This window comes from Capricornis sumatraensis, chromosome 20, assembly GCF_032405125.1.
Source record: "Capricornis sumatraensis isolate serow.1 chromosome 20, serow.2, whole genome shotgun sequence".
Classification (NCBI taxonomy): domain Eukaryota; kingdom Metazoa; phylum Chordata; class Mammalia; order Artiodactyla; family Bovidae; genus Capricornis; species Capricornis sumatraensis.
The window spans coordinates 35,179,471-35,193,551 of NC_091088.1; the positions used below are offsets into that span (position 1 = coordinate 35,179,471).

The window sequence follows — 14,081 nt, forward strand, 5'->3', positions numbered from 1 at the left end:
CAAGACCAAAATTAGTGTGTCCTAGTGTGTCCCAGATAAAATCTAATTCATGATTAATTCTTTAATATTTACATAATATCTTTAGAGAAATTCTAATTTTCTCCCCGAGTCATCAAAATAATCATTTATAACTGAGAGCTCTAAATCCAATATGATGACAAAAATATGGGAAAAAGTGAATGCTTTACATAAAAGATTAATGTAAATTTAAAATTTTTTATTTAATTCCATAAAGGCTTAGTGACTGCTTCTTTTGGTCAAGTATGATGCTAAATGCTTGAACAAAGCCTCCTCTCAGACACACTGGTTGTGTTTTTCTCATTACTTACAATGAAAAATGGCAAGCACTGTAATAAAGTCATTGTTATACTGCAGTTAGAAAGGGTCCCCAGATGTGCCTGGGAAAGGGGAGGGTGGTCAAAGATGACACCACAATGCAGCAGCATCTGTTTGGGGACAGGAAGAATGAGTAGGGGTTTTCCAGGTAGCGTATGTAGGGAGAGCATCCCCAGCAGAAAGGAATACATGAAGAAAATCTTGGGTTTGTTTAGGAAACGATAGAATTAAGGACCAGGCTGGGCATGGTGAGAGCTAAGGTCTGATAGATGAACAACCTGTCCTTTCATTCCCATCTTTCCTTTCATCTTATCCCTTCCATCCATCTTTCCTTCACTCTTTACTGAGTATTTCTTATATACAAGGCATTGTGTTAGTTGCCAAGACAGACATGGCCTTGCTTCCATGTAACTGAGTCTACGTGTAGAGAAATGAAATTGTCTTTACGTGTAGAGACAATGAAAGGACATAAGATTTTTAAAGCTTACAGTGATGTATTCATGAAAAAGAAAAGGGATGAGATGTATAAAATATTATTAAAATACTCCTATCAAAAGAAACAGCAAATATGAAAGGTCAGTTAGGAAGATCCTCAGTATTTTTAAAGGCTAACAAATGGCAGTATTGTTGAAATTCAGGATTCAGTGCGGGGGAGGGCATCAGGAAGGACCTTGGAAACCATGCTGAAGAGTTAAATTTTTTCACTTGCAGGAAAGGGGGAACCACTTGAACAAAATACAGGAGGAGAATGACATGATCTAAGCCACAGCTGGATCCATAGAACTTTCTGTATTGTACAAATGTGCTTTGTCCAAGATGGTAGCCACTAGCTCTATATGGCTATGTAGCCCTTGAAATCTAGCTAGTGTGACTGAGAAATTGAAATTGTGATTATATTTAATTTAACGTCATTTTATTTCCATTCAAAGAGCCACATGTGGCTAGTGGCTGCCATACCAGCACAGATCTAAACTGAGTTAGAGATCACTGGGGCAGCTGTGTGGATACCAAAGGGCGGGAAACAAGCACACGGGGCTGCTGTAAGTGCTCACCTTAAAGAGGACAGTGTTTGGGACTCCCCTGGTGGGCCAGTGGTTAAGAATCTGCTTCTGCAGGGGACCCGGGTTCTATTCCGAATTGGGGAACTAAGATCCCCGCAAGGCATGGTGTAGCCAAAAAAAAAAAAAAAAAAAGGGCAAATATGATGGTGTTTGAGCTTAGTAACTAAAATAAACAGGACATGGTGATTATTTGGATATAGGAAGTAAAGGACATTAAAGAATTTTGAAGCAATACCTTTGTGGAAGGCTCATAACCGTCTATTAATCTACATTGCTTTCAAATTAGCTAATTCTCTTTCTTTTGTCTCCCTTTAGCCATATTTATTTAATTAATCACAAAATACACCAAACTGGTCAAACAGTTCACATAAAGATGAGCAAAATATGGACTTCCCTGGTGATACAGTGGGCAGTAGTCTGCCTGTGAATGCAGGGGACACGGGTTCCGTCCTTGGTCTGGGAAGACCGTGCGCCGTAACTACTGAAAGCCAAGCCCTCTAGGACCTCAGAGTCACTACTACTGAAGCCCGTGTGCCTACAACCTGTACTCTGAAACAAGAGATGCCCATGCACCGCAGCACAGCGTCCCACTTGCAGCAACTAGAAAAAACCTGGGTGTAACAATGAAGACCCAGCGCAACCACAAAGAATTACATACACAAATTATTCAAAAAAAAAAAAAAAAAAAAGAGGAAAGAGTGAAATCCTAAAAGCAGCCAATTGAAAAAGGACATTACATTTAAAAAAAAAAAAAAAAAGACTAGCAAAATGTAATTAAATCTTTCCATAAATGGTATCTGTAACTCAGAGCAGGTATCTGATATTTCCCTCTGGTGTGTCTTTTTAGGATGGGAGATTAGGAGTTGTGAGGATAAAATCTTCTACACCCATGATAACCTTGATTCTCAGTGTTCACCCTCAGGTCACAGGAATCCCAACAACTCCCATAAATCTCAAGAGGCTCACAACGACCTAAGGCTGACAGGGGACAGTCAGCAGTGAAGAGTAGCTTTTATTTTATTTTATTTTATTTTTTAAATTTTAAAATCTTTAATTCTTACATGTGTTCCCAAACATGAAACCCCCTCCCACCTCCCTCCCCATAACATCTCTGTGGGTGATCCCCATGCACCAGCCCCAAGCATGCTGTATCCTGCGTCAGACATAGACTGGCGATTCAATTCTTACATGATAGTATACATGATAGAATGAAGAGTAGCTTTTAATTCACTTAGTTACCTTCTTGGGGGCTGTCAATCAGGCCAATAATGACTTTTGCCTATATGAAAGAATATGCAAAGTTGATGAATGCTACACGGACAATAAGGAAGAGATGGGGTGAGATGGAAATACATCATTGTGTAGCTGTATGGACCATGAAACCATAACCAGAATTGAGATTTAATAACATATTTCATGTATTTATCACGGCCCTCCTAATTTTTGGCCTGTCTGCTAAGCCCTGTATATTAATTTCTTAGTTAATCCTCCTTTTACTTATGTAGCCCACATAAATTGTTATGACTCTCGAGTTATAAAATGCTTCGAGTCATAAAATGAGGGTCATATACATTTTTACACAGCCACAAAGTTAGTGAGATAGTAAGTGTAATCTCCTGACCATAATATCTGACACTTAATCAATTATTAGTCAGTGTTGAATAGCTGTCAGAACGGTGGTATTTGATTTTATGTTTGTCCAATTTTTGTCAGAACCATTAATTATATAGAAAAATATGTTTTTATGGAAAACACTGTACACCCAAGAAATAAGAGTAGTGCATATAAAACTAGGTTTTTTGAAGATTTCCTAAAGTTATTTATATACACTTAAAAATTGTAATTGGACATTCAGACTCAGTAAGTGCTAAGGTCTTATGGTAAGTGCTAGGAAGTAAGAGGTGAACAAGATGTAGCCTGTTGGGACTCCCCCGGTGTTCCAGTGGTTAAGACTTGACCTTCCAATGCAGGGGGTGCAGGTTTGATCCCTGATCTCAGAAATGAGATCCCACATGACTCAAGGTCATAAATCCAAAACATAAACAGAAGCAGTGTTGTAACAAACTCAATAAAGACTTTAAAAATGGTCCACATCAAAAAAAAAAAAAAACTTAAAAAGATGCATCCTATTAATTCTTTAAGAAATGGAAGTGCATTTAGACTGGAATAGCTTGTTTACTTGCTATCACAACAAAAATAACATAAGCACACCATTCCTATATTCAGCCAGATAACATCTTTCTAGGAGGTCGAAAGTATTTTTTACCAAAAACGCTCATCCCTAACACAGTGCCTGACCACAGGGTCTAATCTAGTCTTGGACCTTCATGCAAGTGCAAAGCCTAATATCATGTACTTGTTGTTGAATAAACGTGCTCCAGACATGTTTCCTCTTTCTCCGGTAGAGAGCCCATCCTCCAACTTAACCACCCTGTGGGCTCTGCTCCCTTTCCACATCTGTTCTGCAGTTTCAGATCCTTGTTTCAAAGAACATTTAGATCTTGTGCTGTCCTTTGCACCATTAAATTCATCTTTCATAACTCTGAACCTTCTTAAGGACTTCCATAAACTTTATTTTCATTTACCATGAAGCTATTGATACATACATAATTGATACAGTTGACTATCCCAAACTTGACTTGTACCATGAGGCCAATTTATAGGTATTTCAGCTAAGCCTATTCCACTCGCCAACAAACTGACTTCAAACACATAGAAGAGAGCTAGTAAACATCTGATAGATGCATGGGAATGGCATTTCTCCATCTCTTAACACGTTCTCTTCTTAAATATGCAATATTACGTTTTCCTCTGCAACACTAAGTCAAATCTGATTGTCCTTTATCAAAAGCAAGGTTGTATAATACATTGTACCACATCAGAATGTAGAAATACAAGGAAAACTAAAGGCTTTGTTGAAAGGACTCCCATAAATATTTGAACATCAGATAAGAGTGTCAATCTCCCTTTGTTGGGATGCAAAATGGGGGATTTATTTTGCCTTATGAGTATAATAATGTTAGATAACACAGCTCAGCCTATACAAGCAGCTTTGTTTCTCTCAGAATATAAATGTTATTATTAAGTTTTGTTCCCTAGAGGGTACAGAGACTTCACCAATCAGAAAAAAAAAAAAAAAAAACATTTTAAACCCCAGATAAGTACATTTCCCATTTTCCCCCTCTTTCAAACTTCTTATGCTTTTTTAAAAAAGCACCCTAGATCACTTTAAAAAAAAAATAGTTCATTAATATGTGAAGCTTGATTTTTTAATTATTATTATTAGTCAGGTTTACTGTACCACACTGGAAACATTTCAGCTAAATCAATTTGCTGCTTTAGAGCCTGCATCTCAAAATGTAGAACAGATACATATTTGGCACCACACCGTAGTGTAGTGGTTGCATGTGACTTTGGAGCTGGATGGCTAGCAGGGTGAAGTTAGTCAAATTACTCCATCAGTGAAGAGGTTCCCTACACTTGTCCTGGATGGATGTGAAGATACACAGGGAAGGTGCCCCTTTAAGGAAAGACACCAGAGCTGTAGGAGGAGCGGTCAGGGGAAACCCTCTAAACATCAGCTCCTGAGAATCTGCCTCATTTTCAGAGATTGTCCTGTGTTACCTGGAGATTAAGCCAGCAGAGGGATAAAGACACTACCAATCTGGCAGGACGTAGGACTCCTCCGATGATCGATACGCATTCCACTGGATTGGGCCAAGGCTTTGCCAGGCCTGCACTGCAGGTTAACTGTGCCCCCTGCCCGCCTGTTTCTGTCCCCTCACAGTCACAGGTGCTGCTCTCTAACAAACAGCTTGTACTTCAAATGCCATCTACTTACAGGGAAAACAACATGTAACCCATGTTTTTAATGGGAATATGGGAATAAGAGTATGGGTAATTCACAGAGTTCATGTAATACAGTATAAATGAGATACCTGTGAATGGCCCTGTACTGAAACACTAAACAGGCATGGCTAAAGATCCACAAGACACTTCCAGTATGACTCGTTAAATATCTACTCTCCTATCGGGGAATACATGTTAGAGTTTGTCGAACATACTCCAGCAAATCTATTCCAAGTGAATTTCTATTTCATGTCACTTCATGTTTTCAGAGGGAGAGAAATGCTGCTGGAATCAGAGATTTTGCCAAGACACTGAAATGCAGAGACTAATTTGGTTAAGACAATCACCAGCCTCGGTTCTAAAAACCACTGTATTGTAATCATCACTGAGGCCTAGAGAATGGAAGGGGCAGGTAGAAAATTCAGTTATTATGAGAAATTCATGCAAGAAACAAATATCTTCCCCACTCCAAGCGAGAAAGCATCCAGGTCTTTTTTATGATGCCTTTTCACAATCTGTATGATAGCTATTGGCTTCCCCAGTGATTCAGCAGTAAAGAATTTGCCTGCAATGCAAGAGATGAGGGTTCCTTTCCTAGGTTGGGAAGATCCCCTGGAGGAGGGCTTGGCAACCCACTCCAGTATTCTTGCCTGGAGAATCCCCATGGACAGAGGAGCCTGGTGGCTACAGTCCACAGGGTTGCAGAGCTGGACATGAATGAAGCAACTGAGCACACAACCATGATAGCTATGGTGATTTCTCCAAAAGCTATGCTACGTGAAGCCAATTTTTTCTGGTAGATTCAAAGTAAGTGCACACTGTCAGGGGCCACATAGAACTAACCTCCGGAGGGTTCTAAGGCAAGCATGGAGGTTGTCAACTCCATCATATACAGCTGGATTCTAATACAAAGAATTTCTTTGACTACAACAGATTTTTTTTTTAATATATTGTTTTAATCCTCTCTCTTGGGAGTTTTCTAGACAGAATAAGATCCTGAAATTTTGTGAGCATCAACTATTAAAATTACTGATGAAAATCCCAAGCTCTTACCAGTATACCGTAGGAGATGACCAACTCTTTTGTAAAATAAATATCTTAGGCTTTGCAGGTCATACTGTCTCTGTTACAATGACTCCACTGCAGTTCTCGGGCATAAAGGAATGAGAGTGGCTGCATTCCAATAAAACTTAAAAAAAAAAAAGAAAAGTGGGGAGCCAGATTCGGGACACAGGCTACAGTTGACTGACTTCTGGCCTCATGTAGTAGAGTTTAAACTATTTATTTATGGAACACATCCGCCCCCCCCACCCCTTCATGAAGGGTCTATGGAAAGGAAAGGGGGCAAATTTATATATTATAATAATATATAGACATGTATTGTTTTACAAAATAGGAATAAGTGTCACAATAGCTGCAATGCTTGATGGATTAGAATCTAGAGCTCGGACCAGCATGGAAGCCTGAGCGTCCTTTACCTCAGATGCTTCTGATTCTCTATAGAAAGTTCAAAGATTAAAACTCTTCTTCTTAAAGAGTGCAAGACACCTGAGCTAATTAACTTATCTATGAAATCCTAGTGCAAAGAAACTGGAGTTCAAATTGATCTGGTCACACTGTCTTTAGTCCTAGTGATGTTCCTTAGAGAACAGCTAGGGAGATGCTGCTCTTGGAGAAAAGTGGTATATATCTATTTTTCAAATTTAACAGGCATAAATGCAGTTTAAATTATAAAGAAATGTTTTGCTAAACATTGGTTTGCAGCCTCTGTATGGCAAATTTACAGGAAGATACAATTTTGAACCAACTGCAAGTGAAGATGCTATTTAGAGTCACTAATAATGAAATAAACCCCTTAGTTATGAATCAGTTATTATATTTCACTGAACTCCAACTGTTTCTTTCTCACTGTTTAATTGCATTCTAGCTTTTGTTATTGTGCCTAAAGAAACCATTTTAACATTTTCTCGCATGCACTTCGAATATCAAAAATTCCATCTACAAGTTTTCAGCTTTTTGGCTCTAATTGCTCTACTGGTTGCTCTAACTGCTTTAATAAATAATATTATCTGAGTTCTGCTAGTCCCAGAATTCTAAAGTCCCTGCATCACACATTATTTATTATTCCTTTAAGGGGAAAAAGGAGCCTTTTTCTACCCAAAGCTTCTCTTTATAGTGAGAGTGAAAGAAGAGGGAGGGAGGGAGGGAGGTATGGAACAAAAAATGAGAGAAAAGAAGATACACACAGTCCACGCTCTAGATTAATACCAGTTTCTCGAGAGTGTGATAGTTCCATATTAGCATCATTGAGTATCTGTGGTTCCTTCTATTGCAATCCCTTAGAAAACTAAGAAATCTCTTCTTCTATGTGAGCCTAAAAATAATCTAGTTTTGCTTAGCATTCTCAGATTGAATTAAAGGTTAGATAATTGTGAAAGACTTGAATTTAACACAGCTGTATAACTTGCTTCCTTACTATAGAGCAATGTCCATGAGGGCAGAGGCTCTGTCTCTATAGAAATCCCTTGAGAAATCATAAGTTTCTGTGTATCTATATCTAAACCATAGATCTAGATGTGTGTACCATTCCATATGTGACATATATATATATCATAAATGCTATATATATACATACATATATGTATATATATATATATAGCAATGTGAATGAATGGGTGACCATATGACTAAATGAATACATGACTTAATTAGTATTAATCACTGTTAGCTGAATTAGCAGTACAGTGAGTTTTTTGGGAGGAAAATGAGTTGGATAATCTGGTACTTTTGAAATGGGAAACATTCAAATTTTAATTGGCTAAAAATGTGCAGGAACTAAATGACGAAGCTTTAATTGTTTTTAAAAGCCTCCTTGTATGATACTAGACCGCTGTGCACTGTTGGTAGGGAAGCAAAGTGGTGCAGCAGCTATGGAAAACAGTATGGAAGTTCCCAAAAAATTAAACTAGAACGACTGTATGATTCAGCAATCTCACTTCTGGGCATTTACTCAAAAGAACTGAAATCATATTAGCACCCCCACGCTCACTGCAGAATCATTCACAATAGCTAAGATGTGGAAACAACGTAAATGGCCATCAGCAGATGAATGGGTAAAGAAATGTACTATAGTATATTGTTGTTCAGCTTCAAAAAGAAGAAAATTCTGCAGCGTGCAGCAACATGGATGAACCTGGAGGACATTGTGCTAAGTAAAAGAAACCAGTCACCAAAGGATAACATAGCATGATTCCACCTATATTCCACCTAGGCGCTTTCTTCCCTCATAGCTCAACTGGTAAATAATCCTCCCGCAATGCAGGCGACCCCGGTTTGATTCCTGGGTCAGGAAGATTCGCTGGAGAAGGGAACAGCTTATCCACTCCAGTATTCTAGCCTGGAGAATTCCATGCACTGTATAGTCCATGGAGTCGCAAAGAGTTGGACATGATTGAGTGACTTTTACTTATACTAGGCACTGAAAACCATCAGAGTCATAGAATGATCATTGCCCGGCTGGCCTCAGAGAAGGGAGGAATGAGAAGTTGCTATAAAGTGTTACTTTCTGCACAACGCCGTGGCTAGTAGTCAACAGTACTGTACTGTACCCTTAAAAATCTGTTAAAAAGACAGATCTCATGTAAAGTGTTCTTATCACGATTAAAAACAACAGCAAAAAAAGACAAGGTCTCTTGGGAATTATGCAAGATTGAGGAGAGAGTCAATCGATACACAGTTTATTCACCATACAATTACCAGGTTCTCTATGAAATATTTCCACTGTAGCACCATTGGATATCTGGACCATCAGAAGTGCTTTCAGGAAAAGAGCTCATTAACAGCAAGCCTGGTGTCTGAGGTGAATTGTAAAAATGCCAGAATACAAGTAGGAAAAAAAAAAGGCAGAGTCTTGTGTTGAGTGGGCACTTCAAGAGAGGAATTAGGACAACAGAGCATTGTGGCCACCATGGTTATGTGTTAGCCCACTTTGACTGCTGAATAGCCATCATTCCCACTTTTAATTTAAGCAGCTCATGTAGACGTATGGGAAACACTTTGAAAGAAAAGTAGGAAGCAGCCATCTAAAAAAGAAAACAGTCACATGCCATCTCAACGCCATGGTGACAATAAATAAACACTAGACATGAATTTATTGGGTGGAAAATAAAAATGAGCCATGGCAGGTTTACATGAAAGCACTGACCTTTAATTAACACCTACTCTGTGCTAGTAGGGGCTTCCCCAGTGGTTCAGCAGTAAAGAACCCATCTGCCCATGCAGGAGACGTGAGTTTGATCCCTGGGTCTGGAAGATCTCCTGGAGGAGGAAATGGCAACCCACTCCAGTCTTCTTTCTTGGAAAATCCCATGGACAGAGGAGCCTGGCAGTCTACAGTCCATGGGGTCCCAAGAGAGTCGGACATGACAGCAACTAAGCAACTGTACTAGTAAGTTTGCCTTAAGTATAAATAACTTGCTGCCTCTAACACCGTTTCAGAGTGTCTGTCACAAAGTAAACAGTAAACATTATCTGTCATGATCCTACACTTCATGCAAAATGCCAGGACCTAGCAATGCATATGCAGACACAGTGGTCAATGGTAAGAAGAAATCTGGATTTAACGCTAGCCCTCACACCTCCTGCTACATCACCATGCACAGGAAACAGCCTCAGTTTCCTTCCTCGTAAAACTGGGATCATACTGAGTACTTCACAGGTGCCTTTTGTGAGAATTAAGTGAAATGATACATAATAGAAACTAACACAATGTCTGATTCATCAAATAACTATTGTTTCTCCTGTTACCTCCCTAATCATAATTTGGTTCACAGCTGATAGTAACAGACCCACACAAATGGGCTAGACTAAGGAGCAAGAAATATTCCACCCATATTCTGGTTAATTCCACAGCCTGGTATACTCTCCTTTTTCTTGGTGTGCATCCTGAATTGAATGAAACCAGTTAGGAAATGAATGGTTTTTGTATTTCAATTAAATTGATCCTGCTAATTCAGAGCAGCCTTGTTTATAATAGCCAATATATGGAAACGATCTAAGTGTCCATCCATGAATGAATGGATAAAGAAAATCACACATACACACAAACACAACACAGTGGAATACTACTCAGTCATGAAAAAGAATAAAATCCTATCATTTGTGAAAACGTGGATGGACCCTGAATGTATTATGTGAAGTAAAGTAAGTCAGAGAAAGATATAATCTTACTTATATGTGCCATCTAAAACAAAATAAAACAGAAACACACTCATAGAGAAGAGTAGCTACCAGAAGGGAAGAGGATTTTGGAGGTGGTGAAATGGGTGAGGGTGGTGAGCTGTATGGTGATAGATGGTGACTAGGCTTGTGGTAGTGAAAACTCTGTAGTGTGTGTCGATGTTTATACTACAAACATCTGCAATATAACATAACATTATCGTACCTACCACAGTATAACACTTATACTATAAACATTATAGTCTAACTATAATTCTGTACACCTGAAACTTACTAGAATAAACAAGTATTTGTAGAAAAAATTGGTCCTGCTGAGCCATCCCAACATGTCAAGACACAGTTTGTGTCACAGAAATCACAAGGAAAGAAAGGGAGTGCGACAAAGGATAGAAAGCAGGCATTGCATTGTCAGAAAAAAGACAAAAAAATGGCTATGCACCACGGTTCCATCCTTGACTGTTTGTGTGACAACGGGCAAGGTAGTCTTTTTATCCTCAGCTTCCTCATCTGTTAAATGAGTATACACATTATCTCACAGAGGTGTTAAAGAATGAAATGAACCCATGTAGCACATCTCTGCCACATATTAAGCACTCACTAGTAGCAATATTCACCACAGTAGCAAAGGCAAATTAGACTAAATGAGGTTAATTAGACTATTCAGCATGCAACTGATAAGTGAAAAGAAAAAGATAATCCTGCACAGTCAGCAACCTTTAGTAGAAGAATCTCTGCTAAAATGAGTACTAGGCTTTTATTTTGCATTTAAGATATGAAATGTATGGTGGCTTTATTAGTTGGTAGTCCTAATAACTCCACTTATTTTATTTAACAACTTAATTATTTCAGTAACTGTCTGAGGAAAATGATATTATCCCAGAATACCAAGGAAGAAGCTGAGTCTCAAAGAGAATTCCGGAGACCAGCTATCTGTCTGGGAAGTAGCAGTGACAGGGTTTGAAACGGTCTGTTCAAGACATGGCATCTTTTAAATAATTTACACAACTATATTCTATATTACTGAGATGCATATGCTAATGAAGAAAGTAGCACATGCTTAATTAATTTTCCCGGAAGGGAGATTTTGCCTTTTTTGTCACTTTGCCTTTGTGTTTTGCCTTTGTGTCACTGTTTGTTTGCCCTGTGATTATACAAACACAGATATAAATACAGACATGTTTATAGACATAGATACATGTTTAGTTATAAGAATTTTTAAATACATTGATATTTTTAGCCTGACAGTGAGCTCTCAAAAGAAGCAGAGTCGTAGAGGAAATTGACCAGCCAATTAATGACTACATGTTTTAACATGGCAAATGCCACAATAAATGCCTATTCCTTGCTGGATAACAAAGTAAACATTCCCCTAAAAGATGGATACAGTCTTGTTAGGATATAAAATACAACTGTCCTAAAGAGACAATCATGCTTTATTATTTGTTACTTGATAATTCCCTGAATATGTGTCCTCTAGTCCTGTTTTAAAAGGTTAAATGGCTCTAAATCTGTCTACTAGATTCTAAGGAACTCTGCACTGTTCTGGCTAGTCAGGAAATTTAATTTTCTACACAAACTAATCAATTGTGCATAGAAAGAGGAAAGCTGCTCTCCACAACCGGGACTAGGGTGGGAGGGGGGATAACTGCAAAAATGCAGAACAGATACTGAAAAAAGGCAGTTAGTGATTCTTACATTCTTATCGCATGGAGCCAACGCATCGTCAATCAGAACCATGTGGGGCGTTCTTTCTGAATAATCCATTAAAGCCCTGCTGGAAATGATTTGAAACACTGCTCACCCCTTCTTTGGGTGGGGCCATATATGCCATCTGGGCTTCCCAGGTGGCGCTGGTATTAGAGAACCTGCCTACCAATGCAGGAGACTTAAGAGATGCGGGTCCAGTCCCTTGGTTGGGAAGATCCCCTGGAGAAAGAAGTGGCAACCCACTCCAGAATTCTTGCCTAAAGAATCCCATGGAGAGAGGAGCCTGGTGCGTATGGTCCATGGGATTGCAAGGAGTTTGACATGGCTGAAGCGAATTTGCACATACACAGGCACTTATGCCAAGGGAACTATTAATAGCGCTTGCCTGCCATCTACCAGAGCTACAGATATGCCTGCGTCATCAAATGGCACTTCATCTGTCCATCTCTTCCTGGGAGCACGGCCCCAAGCCCCCTTTAGTTTGCCTGGAAATGAAATGCTTCCAAATTGGGCAGTTGTTGCTAAGCAGCCTCAAGCTTCTCATACACCTGCCTTTTATGCCAGTGACAGTAATAAGAAACAATAGCAATAGCCGTAACAATCAACTGCAATGATAATAGTCACTGGATTCCTTGTGAACTGGAATGATTCCAAAATTATCCATGTTTACATAAGTAAAAAGATGGATTACAAAACGTGGGAGTTCTGAACCTAGATTTTACCCATTTCTGCCCATTTAAGGTTAGTATTACTTCAGTACCATAAGTTCCTCAAACTTCATCTCTAGCTGATGAAGAACATGTCTCAGCACAGGCAGTTTGTTCCTGCTGGTACTCCAGATTCCATGTCTGGGGTGTACCCGGGACTCCTCTGATATCTGAACCCCCAATTTCCCTGAGGGTCCTCAGCTCGGCTCGCTCCTGGCCCCCATGGGGCCTTTGTGACAGGAGTAGAAATCTTGACAAATCAAGTGCTAAGCTGGCCCCTGGTCTCTTGGTTGGTTCAGTCTTGCTTAGCCTTGCCATTATTCTGTCTCTTACGCTTAAAGATGTGAAGGAAGTGGTAACTGCTCTGTTCTGCATTCCTTCAGAAGAAAAGGGGTAACAGTTGAAAACGGGGCAGATTCATTTACTCAACAAGTATCATTGCCTCTATTTATATTAGAACTTCAGCATAAAGTGATCTGACAACTTCACCGTTTAGTCAGAAAATGGACATCCATGTAAACTTATTTTTCTGGATTCTTTCTTCCCTTGTCCCTTTTAGAGGTACGGTTCTCTTAGCAAATAGGGAGGATTCCGTGTGCCTACAGCATGTTGAGTTCCTTTAGAACAGAGAATAGGCAACTGACCATTCCCTAATTCCCCACATGGAGTTTTACCTTCTTAGAGGTTGCTCTTTTTGAAGAAAGCATTTTTTTAGTATCCTTATGAGATACACTCTCATCCTGAACTTCAAAATGGCTTGTGCTAAAAACAACTTTTCTGGATCTGAAAAGAATTCTTTTTTGCCCAGACACAAATTATTTGGGGCACTGACTATGCCGATGTGTTTTACCACCAGCCTCAGAGTTTCAGCACCCTCAGGAGTATCGGGAGTTTAATACAGGAACAAGAATTGAATAAACATAGCTCTCAGAAAGCCATTTGTCTATCTAGAGTTTCTCTGAATAAAGTAATTAGAAAAATATCTGCCTAAGTCCCCATAATTTAGAAGCTGAATGACTTGCATATAAGCTGACATCTAACTCATAAATTAACTGGACAGTTCTTTAAAACTGTATTCTTCTATACAGTTTTCTCTCTCTTTTTCAACAAACATTTCCCAGAAAATATTTGAAATCCACACTCAAACACATCGTTAACCAACACTTCAGCCTTAGAGACAAGT

At 39.1% G+C, this 14,081-nt stretch overlaps 1 protein-coding gene across 1 annotated transcript in view; it reads right to left on the reverse strand.

Annotated features, from left to right (window-relative positions):
• The window catches only part of CDH8 (cadherin 8), a 375,808-nt gene that overhangs the window by 134,454 nt on the left and 227,273 nt on the right, over positions 1 to 14,081 (reverse strand). The gene's annotated exons all lie outside the window — the stretch shown is intronic.